The sequence below is a fragment of the Vanessa atalanta genome, chromosome 12 (genome assembly GCF_905147765.1).
Source record: "Vanessa atalanta chromosome 12, ilVanAtal1.2, whole genome shotgun sequence".
Lineage (NCBI taxonomy): Eukaryota > Metazoa > Arthropoda > Insecta > Lepidoptera > Nymphalidae > Vanessa > Vanessa atalanta.
Genome location: NC_061882.1, coordinates 1150509 through 1165950, shown reverse-complemented (window position 1 = coordinate 1165950; position 15442 = coordinate 1150509). Strand labels below are relative to the sequence as shown.

The following is a 15442-nucleotide window of genomic DNA, read 5'->3' as shown; positions in this document are numbered from 1 at the left end:
GTGAACGCTCACCTTTGGACCTATGACTGCACAACGTCATTTAGTTTTTACCGGCAAAGAGGTTACGAGTGCGACAATATCAAAGGCGGCCCTTACACGGAGAGCTCTTTGCATTAGCCGACGCGATAAATTACTCGCAACGCTGAAATCCATTTAAAAACTTTGACAAGTTTACAAAAAATGATTCATTAAAATTCATAAATTAAATTTGTTTTTATTTACGTTATTTTTAAAAAAAATCTAATTTAAAAAAATGCTGTCGTACATTAATTTGTTTCTTCATTATTTTTGTTAGTTCCTCCTCGAAATGCTTTTAGGATTTATAACTGGAATCAAAATCGAAATATTCTTTATTAAAGTGGGCATAAAAAAGCACTTTAGAATGTTCACTTTAAGGAAAGGTACCGTTCATTTTAAGGAATGATTCATATTTACAAAGCTAATCTCTATGGGCGGAGGTGACTACTTACCATCAGGTAGGACATATGCCGGTGTACCTACCTATATCATAATATCTGAACTCAGACCATATATTGAAGAATCTTCATTTTATACCCTCTCCCACTATGATCCACATATAGCACATCCGTTTCGTTATTTTTTTGGGTGTATCTTGTCTAATGACTAGTGTAATATAAATATAATTGCATCAGCCCGTTTAAAGTGAGAACGAACGAAGTCGTAATAACTCTTAAAATGAACGAACGACCGAATGAAAATGTCATGTAATCATCTACATTTTTTTAACGCTCTAGTTGAATAAAAACCAGGTGCGAATAAAAAAGGTATTGATATTGTACACCGAACGAAATCCGATCGGCCATTCGATGCAAACGGAAATAAAAGAGCAATTTTCGCGTTCCATTCGTTCAAAATAAAATTTAAAAAAAAATAAAAGCCGCGGACGGGCTTCCTTTTTCCCTTTCCCTTTTTTTTAAGGGTACATTCATTTTTAAATGCCTTTCTAATTGAAAAGACAGTAAACATCCTTTTTTTAATTTACATGGTGGTAGGGTTTTGTGTACCCTTCTTTGTACCACCTTCTGGGTGGGTACCATCCACTAATCATATATTCTACCTCCAAGCAGCAACAATTAGAATTTTTGTGTTCCAATTTGACGGTTGAGTGAGCCAGTTTAACTACAGGCACAACAGACGTAACATCTTAGCTCCCAGGATTGGTGGCGCATTGTAGGAATTATTACTTCATAATAATTCCTACAGCGCTTATGTCTATGGGTGGTGGTGACCATTTACCATCACGTGGCCTATTTGCCCGCCCGCCTACCTATACCATAAAAACAAAGATTATAACACGTAACTGTTTAATCATATATCTACTAGCTGTGACAAACAACCATCCTCTGTTTTAGCCCCCAAAAGATACGTTATTAGTACACCTCCACATCATCTATACACCATAAATATTTAATTTCAAGTCTCTTACTTCAAAAACACCCTTTTTTCTTACAAAATTCCTGAGGGGTGGAGTTTTGTAAAATCTAAATCTGTCTACACCCTATAAGGAACCTACCTGCCAAATTTCAAGTTTGTAGGTTTTATAGTTTCTGAGATTATATATCAGTGATTGATGTTTCGCTTTTATATATGTATATACATATATATTATTGAGAAGTGAATTAAATTGTGTTTGATATTAAAGTATAGTTTTAAAGAAGTACAACATAATGCTTAAGATCTTTTGGAGCTGAGAAATAATTATCACAATCAACTAAGTAATAACTAATACGTTTACATTTATAAGCCAATTCTGTTATATCTATCTAAACTCATAAAAGTATGAAACCAATATACATAATATACCAGAAGCAACGCATTTTGGACAAGATTTTATTGTATAATATTATGGCATACTTACGTTTCTCAGTTTCACTCGCTTTAAATTTAAACTATTGGTGAACTTAACTCTATATGTAAAATTTATGTTCTTACTCTACCATTTTAAAAAAATGATTGGATAAACCATTACTCATTATTATTTTCCATAATAGCATTCATACATACATATGTAGATATATACATATATAACATTTTTATAGCGTTGTTCGTATAAATAGACTTAAAATAAAATCATAAAAAATATTTGAGTTAAATTCGAAACCAAATCATCGGTCGTGTTTAAAACGTTACGTCAACTTTTTAAGTTCAATAGCAGGATTACTGAGGATATCGTTACAACAAAACAAACAATTGCAAATCAAATCTGTAATCACAGCACTAAAGTTTATAAAGTTGTTAAAAAAACTGTATTAGTGTCGACAACAATACTTCTCTTTATTTATGCATACTTGGCATAAAATATTCTTATAATCTGTATGCTAAGTATCGTTGAATTTCTGGACAAAATTTTGTTACATAGAAAGACAATCAAGCAAATGGACCACTTGATAAGCCACCAACGCCCATAAACAATGACAATGGAAGAAATATTAACCATTTCTTACATCGCTAATGCGTCACCAACCTTGAGAACTAGGATGTTATGTCCCTTGTGCCTGTAGTTACACTCACACCTCAAACTGGAATACAACAATACTGAGTACTGCTGTTTGGTAGAATATCTGATTAGTGGATGGTATATACCCAGACGTACAAAGTCCAAGTAAAAAATATAACTGTTAAATAATACAGTATCTTTTTACAGTATTAAAGAATGGAGAAATTGTTATAAATTTAACAAATAAACCAATAATAAAAATACAAGCGTTTTTATAAAACCAAATCAGAATTATTAAATTATGTATTTAAAAAATAAAAACTATACGATATTATAAGCAGATAATATTTTTACAGCCAATATAATTATCAAGTTTTGTGCAATACCTAAGTATCTGAACTATTGTATTAACAGATTTAATGCACTGCATTTATAACGATAAACAAACAGCAGTGCGAAGGCAGCAAGTCGCCTACTGAACAACCGATATAATCCTCACCTGATACAACCGAAACGCCTTAGAAGCTCCACAGATTATATGCAGCTTAATGTTTGAAGCATTAAGAACGCTTTGGAACATTCGCGAAAGCAATTATCGATACAAGACGACGCCGATACGGCACTATGTTAAAATGTATCGTAACATAATCCTTAATCTATTGAATAATATGTTTCATGAAACCACTTTAAATTAAATATAAGACTTAGTTAGAGTAAAAATAACGTAACAGGCTTTATGCCTGCTTATTCCACCAAGCTGAATACTAATATTTCCATCTCGGTTGAATAACACAATTCTGCCACATTGAATTCTTTATCATGTTTCCCCAGATTAAGATAAACTTCGAAACTCCAGACTAATAAATAAACTTACTTGCTATCGGCCCGACCTGGGTTTTGATACCAGAACCACAGAATCTGTAGCCTTATATCTAGCCACTCGACCAACGAGATAGTCATCTAAATAAATAGAAAACTAAACCCTTAATTAAGTTGTAAAATGCAAGCAAAAATCATATACACAATTATACCGAAAACACGAAATAACATTAACACGAATACATTTCCAGACAGACAGTATACCGTTGATAGAACTCAAAATGTTTATTTTTACTCGTCAAAATCTCGTCGACGTCAGCACTTCTTTATCATCTTATTTAAAAAAGAACTTCCAAAGTGGAGTCGACGCTACCTCGCCGCTACAAATTGCGGACAAAATTTAGTGTCTGAAATATGTAACCACACTATGGCTTTAATACTTTTAAATTTTATCTTAGTTACCATATATAGTTATAGTTAATATATACCATTTCACGTTTTACAACATCCTGTATAGTCGAATCGTGATAATAACAAGTGCAAATCGGATAAAGTTCACTTTACTTCGTGTTAGGGCTAAAAGCCCGTTTGGGAGGTTACCGACTGACACATCATATATTCTACCGCAAGGTATTGTACTTAGTATTCTTGTCTTCCAGTTTGGTGTTTAAGTGAGTATCTTTCTTTTATTTTGATCGATTTTAATATTTTAATGTGCCTGTATTTTACTTCCCGGAATTCATATGGAAATTTGAGACCCTGATGGCCGGTGACGAGTCGTGAATCTTAAGCGATGATTTTGAACCCGGGGCAAGCACCAACAAATTCATGTTCTTAATTTGTATTTTTAATTCATATCGTGCTCAGCAGTGAAGGAAAACATCGTGAGAAGACCTACACGTAGTGGATGAGAATCGGCCACGAGTATCAACTGCATTTGAGCAGCGTGGTGATTTAAGCTCCAATCCTTCTTCTCAAAAGGGAGAGCCTTTGCCCAGGAGTGGAACGTTAAAAGCCTATTACTTACATGGAAATTTCAGAATCACAACTTTAATTGTCTTCTACTGTTTTCTTTTGCGGCTTCTTTATTAATGTTTATTTGAATTGAAATCTGAATTTGTCAGATAGGTAGTATTCGGCCAGCCTTTCTATGACGGGGTCATTTCTATGACAGACAAGTTAAAATTTATATAACGTGTTTATCACGCAAAAGGCAACTGATTTAAATTACTTGCGCAAATTAATTAATCTCGGAACTATAATTTACTACTAGTTGAATTTGTGACGTCAGAACAATTTACATTTGAATATTTAACTAGTTTCCATCTAAGGTTTTTCCAAAACCAAAAACCACGATACAGATATTACACACGATTACAGAAAAAGAAAGTGCCTGATACCTTCCATTAGGCACTTTCTTTTTCTGTACTACTTACGTCACAGGAACTTGTATGCAATGATCCGATGAATGATTGTAACAAACCAATAAACAAACTAACGTTCCCATCCATAATGCTAATGAGGATTTAACTTATCAGATACGTCATTATTCACTGTTATCATTATTTTTATATCTTATAAAATTCCATCATTAAAACGTTATGTAAAATCGAAAAATATATAAATAAAATTCAGATAAAATTTATGTAATAATAATAACCAACCCGAAAAGTAACATTTTCAATCAATTTAATTTAAACGAGCGATCATCGGCAAAGATGAGCGTGCGAACAAAATTATGGCAAAATTAAAATAGTTAATAACGAAAGTGGATAAAATAATACGATGAAAATTTCGGTTTCCCTGTATAAACAGCGCAATTTAAGCACCCACCCAGTGAACAAACACTGAATTCATTTATTTATAGTACACTTTGCACTGCACTAACAACTCCGGCGTACTTAGTGGAATGAAAATGATAACGAGGCCACAAAGCCTAATTTCCAATTCGCAAAGTACGAAACTGTACTGTAAATGGGAACTTGTCTCGAAAACAATTTAAATGAGGAAGTCAGTACTTCGAATATGTGGTCAAGTTAGTTATTGGGACCGTAAAAAATGTTATCAACTATATGTATTTTTTTGGTCCGATCTCGGATTAGCTTTATGATCTAGTCCTAATAATAATTAAAATTTTATAGTGAGACTTTAATTACATATGTACATATGATATGATATAAGAATAATATAATACTATAATCAATATTTTCTTAATAAATTATTAGGCTTTTATATTGTCGGTAGCAAAACCTGGCAGACATAAAAAATCATAAGATTTCAAAACTCTCCATTTGAGAATTTCAGAGTTCATTTTTTAATGCTCTCGAATGAGAATAGTTTACTTGTTTACTAAAATAACAAAGAAAAATAAAAAACTTACAAAATGAGATTAAATTGAGCTATTCTAGAGGTCCCATATGGCGCCCAGTTAACCCCAGCTTGTCAACGATGGACCTCGACTTAACGGTACGGAGTTTTATGTGTGCAGTCATCTAGTTGAGTAGCGAGATACAACGATGTTGATAGTATAAAAAGCCTTTTTAAATAAAAAGGCGATGAATAGGTCATTATAATCGGTTAAACAGTAAAGTCAATACCAATCCATTTCATCATAACTATTTTTATATTATACTAGCTGTGCCCGCGACTTCGTGCGCGTTTGAATTTAATAAAAAAGCGACTAAAGCGACGAAAGACTTTATTATAATTTTATATATAATTATAAAAAGAAGTCTAAGTTACTCCTTATTATATCAGCTATCTGCCAGTGAAAGTTCCGTCAAAATCGGTCCAGCCGTTCCAGAGATTAGCCGGAACAAACAGACAGACAGGCAAAAATTGTTTTAATATTACAAACAGAAAAAGTTATTTTAATATAGCAAAAAGACACTCCAATTTTATTATATGTATAGACAACCATCAGAAACCAATAAATATGTATAAATGGGCTTAGTATTACCATACAGTGTGGTTTTTATCAATGATCCGTTGCAATTTCCGAGCCTTTCTCTTGATCTGATCGAATTAAATTAAACGAAAACACTCAATGTTGATATTCAATAAAGAAATTCGCCGCTAGTACATTTATTTCAATTAAATTTTGTACCGTTGGATAATTTTATAGAATATTTTTTCAATGAATAGAACAAATTTAGGGAAAAATCATCTTACATTTTAAATTTTAGTAGTTATTGTGAGCAAAAATTAGTTTTAGTCTTTTCATAATTATTTCAACATATCATTTACCTTACAAACTACTGATTCAAAGGACATAGAATGAATGCCATCAGTAATAAAACAAAAAAAAAACTCAAATCCCGTGAAGCGAGTGAAGGTTTTACTAAACTTACTTCGAAACGTACGAGCAAACGAGTCGTACATCAAGATTACAAATTTCCTTAACATACATAAATATTTCCTCAGTCCCAACACGTCTTTATAATAAAAACATCAGTCGAAACGTCCCTGGAAAAAATAACGCAACATTAAACGCGATAAGTTCACGACTGAGCACTATTGTACAGTCAGACGAAATAAAATTTATAATGTCAAATTGATTATATAATACGCTTTTGTATTGTTTACTGGATATGAGGTTGATAACACTTCTGTGGGACAATGAACTGGAGAATAAATTGCACGTGTTGTTAAATCACAAAAAGAAAAAAAGCGTGCAAAAGGTTGTACGATTAGGGAGTCCATGTCAAACTATCTCCTCCTGGCTATTTCTTTATCAGATTAAAATTGGTAACCGAATAGACAAATAAACCTGCAAAGTTTCTTTTGGAGGTTCTTCTCGTGTCAGGATATTTTGCTTATAAATCAATAAGTGTAATGCTTCTATACTGAATAAATACATTTGAATTATTTGTATCCAATCTCCTCATCTCACACATCTCAACATTATCGTCACAACTGAACGCATCCATTCATCATCTTAGAGATCCAACACTCCTATTAATTCGTGACGTCGGTCTTATATTGATTAATTCATGCCCTCACTGATTTCAGCCAACACTTTTCAAGGGAGTCAATATTGTAACGGAAGTACTCATTTTACCTATTCTCATAGACCGCTAGTAACGCTACGCGACTTTCTGACACGCAAGAATATTATCACTGTCAATCTGCACGCTCGAGGATACTCCAACAAATTAAAAATTAAAATCCATTTACTAGCACATAACGTATAGATAAAAAAAGTTGTGTATTTTCGAGTACAGTCGCAGCACGCAGACAATTTCATTAGAGCGCATTTTATTTACCATAAGAAAAGTTCTTAAAGTGAAAATATAAATTACAAGATAAACTTCAAACGAATGTCAAAACTTTTCCAATTACACCGTATATACATATAGTTGTATGTTTAACTTGAAACATACTATTGTTACCGACGTTACACAGAATGAGCACAATAAATATGGGCGGCGCGAAATAGGCGCAGGTGTGAGGAAACGTCGGTAGGAAGACGAGAACGTGAAAAACTCGTTCGCGAACAACAAAAGAATGAGATATATCTCGGGGTGGCCAGGTGGCGCATTGAGATAGTGCTGACGTCACGTCCCGTGATTTAGATGTGACCCGATTCTGCATTATTTATTGACTGAAATCAGAACCATTTCCATTCACAGTTGACATTAACACATTAAGTTCGAGCGAACTTTCGAGACAATAAATAGTTCGTAATGTTTTAGGTACAACTTTAGACATTTATCAGGCGCGTTTCGTAATTTAGTTTGTTTTTTAAAGAAATTATTTTCATCACAAATATTAAAACAGTAATATTCTTTAAATCTTATTTCGTTCAACAACAACAGAGAGCATGTATGAGTGTAAACTATATTTTTTCAAATATTATTGACATGTTAAGTTTGGTAGTTCGGAGGCAACAAATAAATGCTAACGGAGAGAAAAAACTTTTTGGATATTTTTAATTTAGATAAAAATTTGCTTGCTCTCCTGTTTTTGAATTTTTCGTACGGACGCGTGTTATGCGAAGGCCAGACCATTATAGACCTCTATGGGACAAAACCAGTATCCCTAATATGAAATTTACGTAAATGTCGAAAGAAAAACGAACTGTACTTTTTCACATCAAACCCAAAAATCATCAAAGTAACGAAAACGTTACAAACCAGCGACGTACAATTTAACTTTTCTATTGAATTAAAGTTATTTCAACGGAAAACACCTACCACGCCACATGCTGTGCGGTGTAAGCGATTGCTCCGATCCCAGTAACGCATGCTCGGCGCGATATTGAAATAAGTTTTAATGGTTGCCACCATTTACAAACTTATTCAATGGCCGTGTTTTCGTCGAGAAGCGGATAGCGGCGTTCGACCACTTTGAATTCCAATGTTGTCATAGTTTGATCGCGTTACGAATGAGTCTATGGAAAAGTTAACTATTCATGTGATGAAGTTTCTGAATTTAGATTTATCGGATAACTAATGAGCCAGACGAAGTTCGATTTGTTCCAAGTCATGACGTCAACTTTACATCATAAAGTTGTTCAGCTTTGTTCATTGACCCTAAGTCTAATTTCAAAGCATTTGCTTTTTTCAATATTACAAATTCGAGCATTTAAAATCGACGATCACTAAAAGCGATTGTATAAATATGTACTCAATAGATTGATTTGCTAAAAAGTGATTGATATTAATATAAACAAATGAAAACAAGACGCATTCGTTTAAATTGATTTAGTCTGGTTTTTATGTAAGCTCAGATATTTTTGTGAATAATATCTAAGAAGTAGTATATCAAAGTATCCTATTTCTTATTTCAGGCAATATTTTAATAATGTAATGAGCGTTAATCGAAACCGTTGAAAAGTTTTGACGTGATATTCTGACAAACATCGTAATACAGAAATTACATTAGTTATTTTATATAAATTAAAATAATTATAAAGTTTTAAAAATATATCGTATATAAGACACATCTAAGAAACGGTCTTGTGATTAAAACACAAGCTACTAAATTTTCATGCGCTAAATTTTTAGCTATTTCATTTTTATCATCAACTTAATTTAGGTCATCTATTAATTACACAAATTTTAATTTATCGGCCTTAGTATTTCTCGAACTTCCAGTTCGGACATACAAACATCTCCAATCCTTAAACTTATTACCGCGTCAACTTTGGTACCTCACAGGGCTCAGCCGCATCCCTGGCCCAGGATTTTATCGGCCAAATGTGGGCCGTAAACGTTCAAATGGTAATGCGACCGCGCCATAAAAACTTTCATAGAAAAACTTAGGGGACCTCGAATGCTATCGAGACGAAGGTTTGATGGCCACTCGTATCACTATCGAAGTTTAATGGAACTGGTGTATCGGTTTATTGCTACTTCGGTCTAAAGGTGTGTATTTCTGTGAAGTAACCGGTAATCTATATTTTTACAAATGTTTACAATTAGATCAGTAAGCCACGAACTCTTGTGACTACTAACAATTAAAGTAATTGTGAACTGAAATTTTGTCACAAACCAACGAAAAGTTCCTATTATATATACAAACAAAATCGTTTCGAAACCTACCCTACCATATTACGCTGACCAATCAATATGACCCCAATTTACGCGTTAGATCGTCAACTAATATCAAGCTATGAACGACCGGGTATATAATTTGCATAGCTAAAGAGGTCAAAATTTGGCGGTTGAGTTGGCTCACGTGTGGAGCACCCATTGAAGCGGTTAGCAATCAATGATAGGACCCGTATAGGCCGTGGAGATTATCTTAATAGCGTCGACGTTGAACACGAATTATGTATTCGTAACGCACAATCGTGCTAAATGAGAAGCCAATCAGTGATATTGAGGGTTGCCACTTATTTTGAATAAAATTAATTTAATTTAAAGAATTCCTTTGTTTTACAAGTTAATCATGTAATCTGCTAGCTCTTATCCCATTTATTTGAGTTCGGACCCAGTGTTCTATAACATTGCGCGAAAAAAGATTTTGCAGGCTTTTACGGCTGACAAAAATATTTAGTACAACATCGGCACAGTATAAAACAAGGTTGCTACCATTGTACTCCACGGTTTCCTCTTTTTACTGTCTAAAAATGGGAGCAGATAGATCTTTTCAGAACAGAGAACCAAAATTTCGTAACAAAATTATTAATAAGATGTATAGAACAAGAATACACACACATTATATCAAATTATTATTATTTACAATTGTCAGCGTACAGATAGCCCTATACCATAACCATTCAAACGGTAAACGGCAAGTATTGACGTGACAACAAACCAAATGGATTTTCGTAAATACATTACTAACGATCACGACCATATTGAATGAATTAATATATCTATCCATAATATTTTTATTATTCTAGATGTACTGGCAAATGCGCCACTAAATGACCACTTACCAGTCACCATCGCCGGACGAAATAATTACCGTTTCTTAAATCGCCAATAGGATGGAAACAAAGAAGTCATATCTCTTGTGTCTGTAATTATATTGGGCACTCAGTCTTCAAACTAGAAAACAAATAAATAAATATTGGAAAACATCACATAGATTACTCTGATCCCAATGTAAGTAGCTAAAGCACTTGTGTTAAGGAAAATCAGAAGTAACGACGGTACCACAAGCACCCAGACCCAAGACCACATAAAAAACTAATGAACTTTTTCTACATAGACTTTGCCGGGAATCGAAACTGGGACCTCGGAGTGGCTACCCATGAAAACCGGTGTACACACTACTTGACCACGAAGGTCGTTAAAAAACAACAATAATAATCCTGTTTCGCGGTAGAAATAAGTCACGAGTGAGAGGTACCTAATCTCAAATGTAATAATGTACTTGATTATGAAAACATATGAGCAAGTCGTGTATACATTTGTCGTAAGAACGAAAACGAATTAGGATTAGACGTTGTCTATTGTTTGTCCCACTGGGCATTGATATGAATTGTATTCGAGAACATAACTATGGAGTGGATTAAACGAGAGTCCAACACGACAAAACACACACAGTTAAACACGTTCCTGACCACGACGTCCAAACGACGGCTGATAAATGATAATGTAATTAATTGCGTGACACGTAACCTTCCTTTCAATTATTTATTTTTGTTATTTTCATGATTTTCTGTGTCTTGAATACATACATTGCAAGTGGATTTAGACTAGCACTACTAATAACAATGACATATCAAGATTAAAACGAAGAAAATATTTATTTAAATAAAGGTAAGAAGATCAGCATGTAAAAGTCCCACTGCTAGACTAAGGCCTCCTCTCTCTTTGAACAGAAGTTTTGGAGCTTATTCCAAACAAAAATAGTTAATATATGTTTTTATATATTTAAATATTGTGTCCTTCCAGTCTGTACTGAGTACATCGATTGTATTGTTCGATTTATCTATGTATCTATCTATAGTCTATACTAATATTTGTAAAGCATCTATATATTTGGTAATGGTGGTTTGTCCATTTTTTCCACAGCAACGAAGCATCGGATCCGTATTAATTGCATAGAGAGATAGACGATATTAGAGAAAACTTTTAACGCGTAACTCCACTACACGGATGCAAAAACAAAAAAAAGATCACGTAATTTTTTTTAAAAACGATTTTTTAATTGGATTCTACCGGCGGCAGCGCATGCGTATTTAGAAAAACTGACAAAGTGCGAATTGGAGTCATAGCGAGGATACCGTAACGATTCTCTGCTCATATCCGAGTATAAATAATGACATATTTTGATATAAAAAAATTGAAAAATCAACAACAAAAACCTCGAATCGCTAACAAACACTAACAAAATAAACCGTGACATTATTCAGGGCGACCAGGAATAAACAGACAGAGGTACGGAAACCCAAAATCCTACAATAAGTTATATATAAAAGTGCCCCCTTTCATTACTAGTACGTAGGTACGGAAGGGCTAAAATATAATGTGATTTGACGTAGGCTATACGATTATTATATATGATACTATGATTTTTTTGAATAAAATTCGATAGAGGCGATTTTTTAGAAGCGACAGTTACCTCACCCCTAGCATTCCTTGTTATTACAAACGTCACGAAAGCCATTCGAGCTAACTTAATTAGAACCAGCACTATTATTGGAATTTACAGAAAGGAAAGAATCTCAAGACTTATGCAAGATACAAGGGGTCTTTTAGCTACCATTGTACTCCAGCTACAATAAATAATACCCCGGCATTATTATTCGAGGAGGTCATCAAGGGAATGAATATTCCGCGTCTAATGGAGCCGTGCTTTCATTAAAACTTACATAATATGCCCGGTGCGCGTGAATAATTACAACACTTCTTCGGAATATGAATGAGACGCAATGGACGAAAACATTGCATTCTAAAGTTAAGCTTAATTTATACCCTGTACAGCCTATTAAGCCGGAGTCAGTACCCCCCTCCCCGTTTTATAACGTACCTTATTTTAAGGACACATTTCATTTTAAAAGAAATAATTACACGAATGTTGTGTTTATATTTTTTATTTCCATCTCATAGATCAATTTGCCACCTGATGGGTAGTGTTCATCACAGCCCATAGACACTTTAAAATTAGAATAGAAATTTAAACCATTACATCGCTTAAATATTACTGTTTTGCTGCAGAATATTTGCTGAGTGGGTGGTACCAACCCAGACGGACTTGCACGAAGCTCTATCACTAAGTAAAACACTCACTTTTCAGTTTTTCTGTCATAAATATATCGACATTCGAAAGAAAAGGACGCAGCATAGCTTAACAAATCCACCGCTTAACTTAATTTAATTCGATTCCAAGTATCGTAATAATTATTAATAGTAATTGTTATTTCATATGTAATATATGTTTAGTTAATATTAAGATGGTCATTAAAAATAACTGTAAAAATTGCAACAGGTATTGCTTACAAGTACATTCTGGACATTTTGTCGAACTCAATAATTCACCGTACACTGGTTAGCATGGAAATCAATATACAAATTACATTACAGAAAAAAAAAACAAAATCAAAATAAACCCTATCCTAGAAGCCTTTAAGGATTAATTTTGAATCATCAGAAGATTTACTTAAATAAGATAAAAATCGAAAATTTATTATTCTAATATATATATATATATATTAGAATAATAAAAGGCAATATTAATAAATATCAAATAAACCATTAAATAGTAATAGTTTCAAAATATTAATATTGTAAGCGGGTTGTAATATATTCATCTTAATTTATTATAGAACCGAATACCTTGCCCTTAAAAGTCGGAAATTTGATCTACGTTCTATGTAAATTTATTACTATATATACTCAAAAACTTGAAAATTTAATTTTTTCATGCAATCAAAATTGAAATCAATTTAAAATACTTATTAATTATTTAAAAACGGAATATTTTAAATATTTAAAAATAGAAAACCTATCGAGAATATTGAATGCCAACATTATAAAAAAAAATAACACTCATACGAAACAAGATATAATTAATTTTACTAAAAAAAATCCCTAGTCTCATAAACTAGCGTATTCTATGGTGAACTGGTCTCGTTAAAGGTACTTTTCAACGATACTCTAACTAAACAACTGTTCAAATATGTTAAAAGTGAAAGAAAAGTCAGAGAACGTACTATAATTTCATGCCATACTTACATGACGAGGTGGCCGAGTGGTTAAGGCGTTGGACTGCTAATCCAATGTGCTCTGCACGCGTGGGTTCGAATCCCATCCTCGTCGAATTGTATTTTTGATCATTTAGTTTATTATAAGTATAATGAAGCTTATTTAAAAGAATCTGTTTTTACAGACATAAAATTAAATGAAACCTAAAAAGCATACGAAAAAAAAAACTCAAAATAAAAAAATGGAAATTAATAAGATCGATCACTAAATAAATAAAAAATTTACAAGTAACAAACGATAAAAAAGTAAGTCATTGACCTTATAAGTTTAGGAAAAACATCGTGAGAAAACCTCCACGTGTCGATTGGAATTCTGATAAACAACCTGTAGCATTAGGAGATAAACCTCCTTAGACCTTCTTCTAAAACCTTATTTTCTAAAGAAAGTAAGAGTTTTGTCCACCGTATAAAACGGGCTGTAACATTGGCTAGTCTGTGTTTGAAATACTGATTTACAATTAATTCATTATATTCAAAGGTTTTCTATCTTACAACACGTAACATCGTTTTGTTTTAATTATTTCTAGAACCGTCTAACGAGCGACCGTTTTATAAACAGTTTTTATTCCATGTTATCGTTGATTTCATTATATATTCCACTTGTTTAAAATGTAAATTTTATAATGTTTAAATACATTGAATAATAAACTCAACCCATTTTATTATTCAATGTCTTACACGCCTTAAAATATTATTTTTCTATATCGTTTGTTTCGTTGTTTAATACAAATTTGTTGAATATCTTTGTGTATAAAATTCCGGTGTGCGTGTGTTCGTATTCCTTCTCATTCTAAGCAGCATGACTGATTTGCTGGTTTGGTAGTCAGGGTAGGTTCACTAGGACTTAAGACTGTTTCTTTTTCGCCCAAATCAATTTTTATATTCCTTGGATATCGTACATAAAAAAATATATTAAATATTTTTTTAGTTTATAATTTGTTAATTTCTCATTGCTTAAAAATATATTCTTGGAATAAATTTATATAAAGACAAAATGTTGATTGAATATGTATTGAATTCAGGCAATACTAAAACACATACATTACAACTAATGAACGAACAAAACATTACGCTGATAACATAAAAATACTGCCAAGAACTGTTCTCAAGTCATTTCTAAGGGAATACGTACAAACGCCGTGCGCGCAGCCACGACCCGACTTCTGTAGGAAATGGCTTTGTTTCCGGTACAACTCTATTCGAAGTAAAATTAAATAAACGAATTATAAATACAGCTCAGTTCTTACTTGGTACTAGGGTTGTAAGCCTATCGGTAGGTAACCGCTGATCACTAATCCCCCATCTAATAGCGAAACAGTATTGTTGTGTTCTTGTTTAAAGGGCGAGTGAACCATTTCTACAGGTACAAGGGACAAAATAATTTAGTTCCTGAGATTAGTGGCGTATTGTCGATATAATAATAAGCGTTTTTATTTCCTGTTTTACAATAATTGGTAGTTATAATATTACAACAAAAATAAATAAAAACAAAAATATTATTT

At 32.8% G+C, this 15442-nt stretch overlaps 1 protein-coding gene and 1 non-coding gene across 6 annotated transcripts in view; one reads left to right on the top strand and one right to left on the bottom strand.

The window, feature by feature from the left end:
* The window catches only part of LOC125067624 (furin-like protease 2), a 260136-nt gene that overhangs the window by 43539 nt on the left and 201155 nt on the right, over positions 1–15442 (bottom strand). The window lies entirely within an intron of this gene.
* On the top strand, positions 13914–13995 carry Trnas-gcu. The gene has a single exon. It is a non-coding gene; the product is annotated as a tRNA-Ser (tRNA).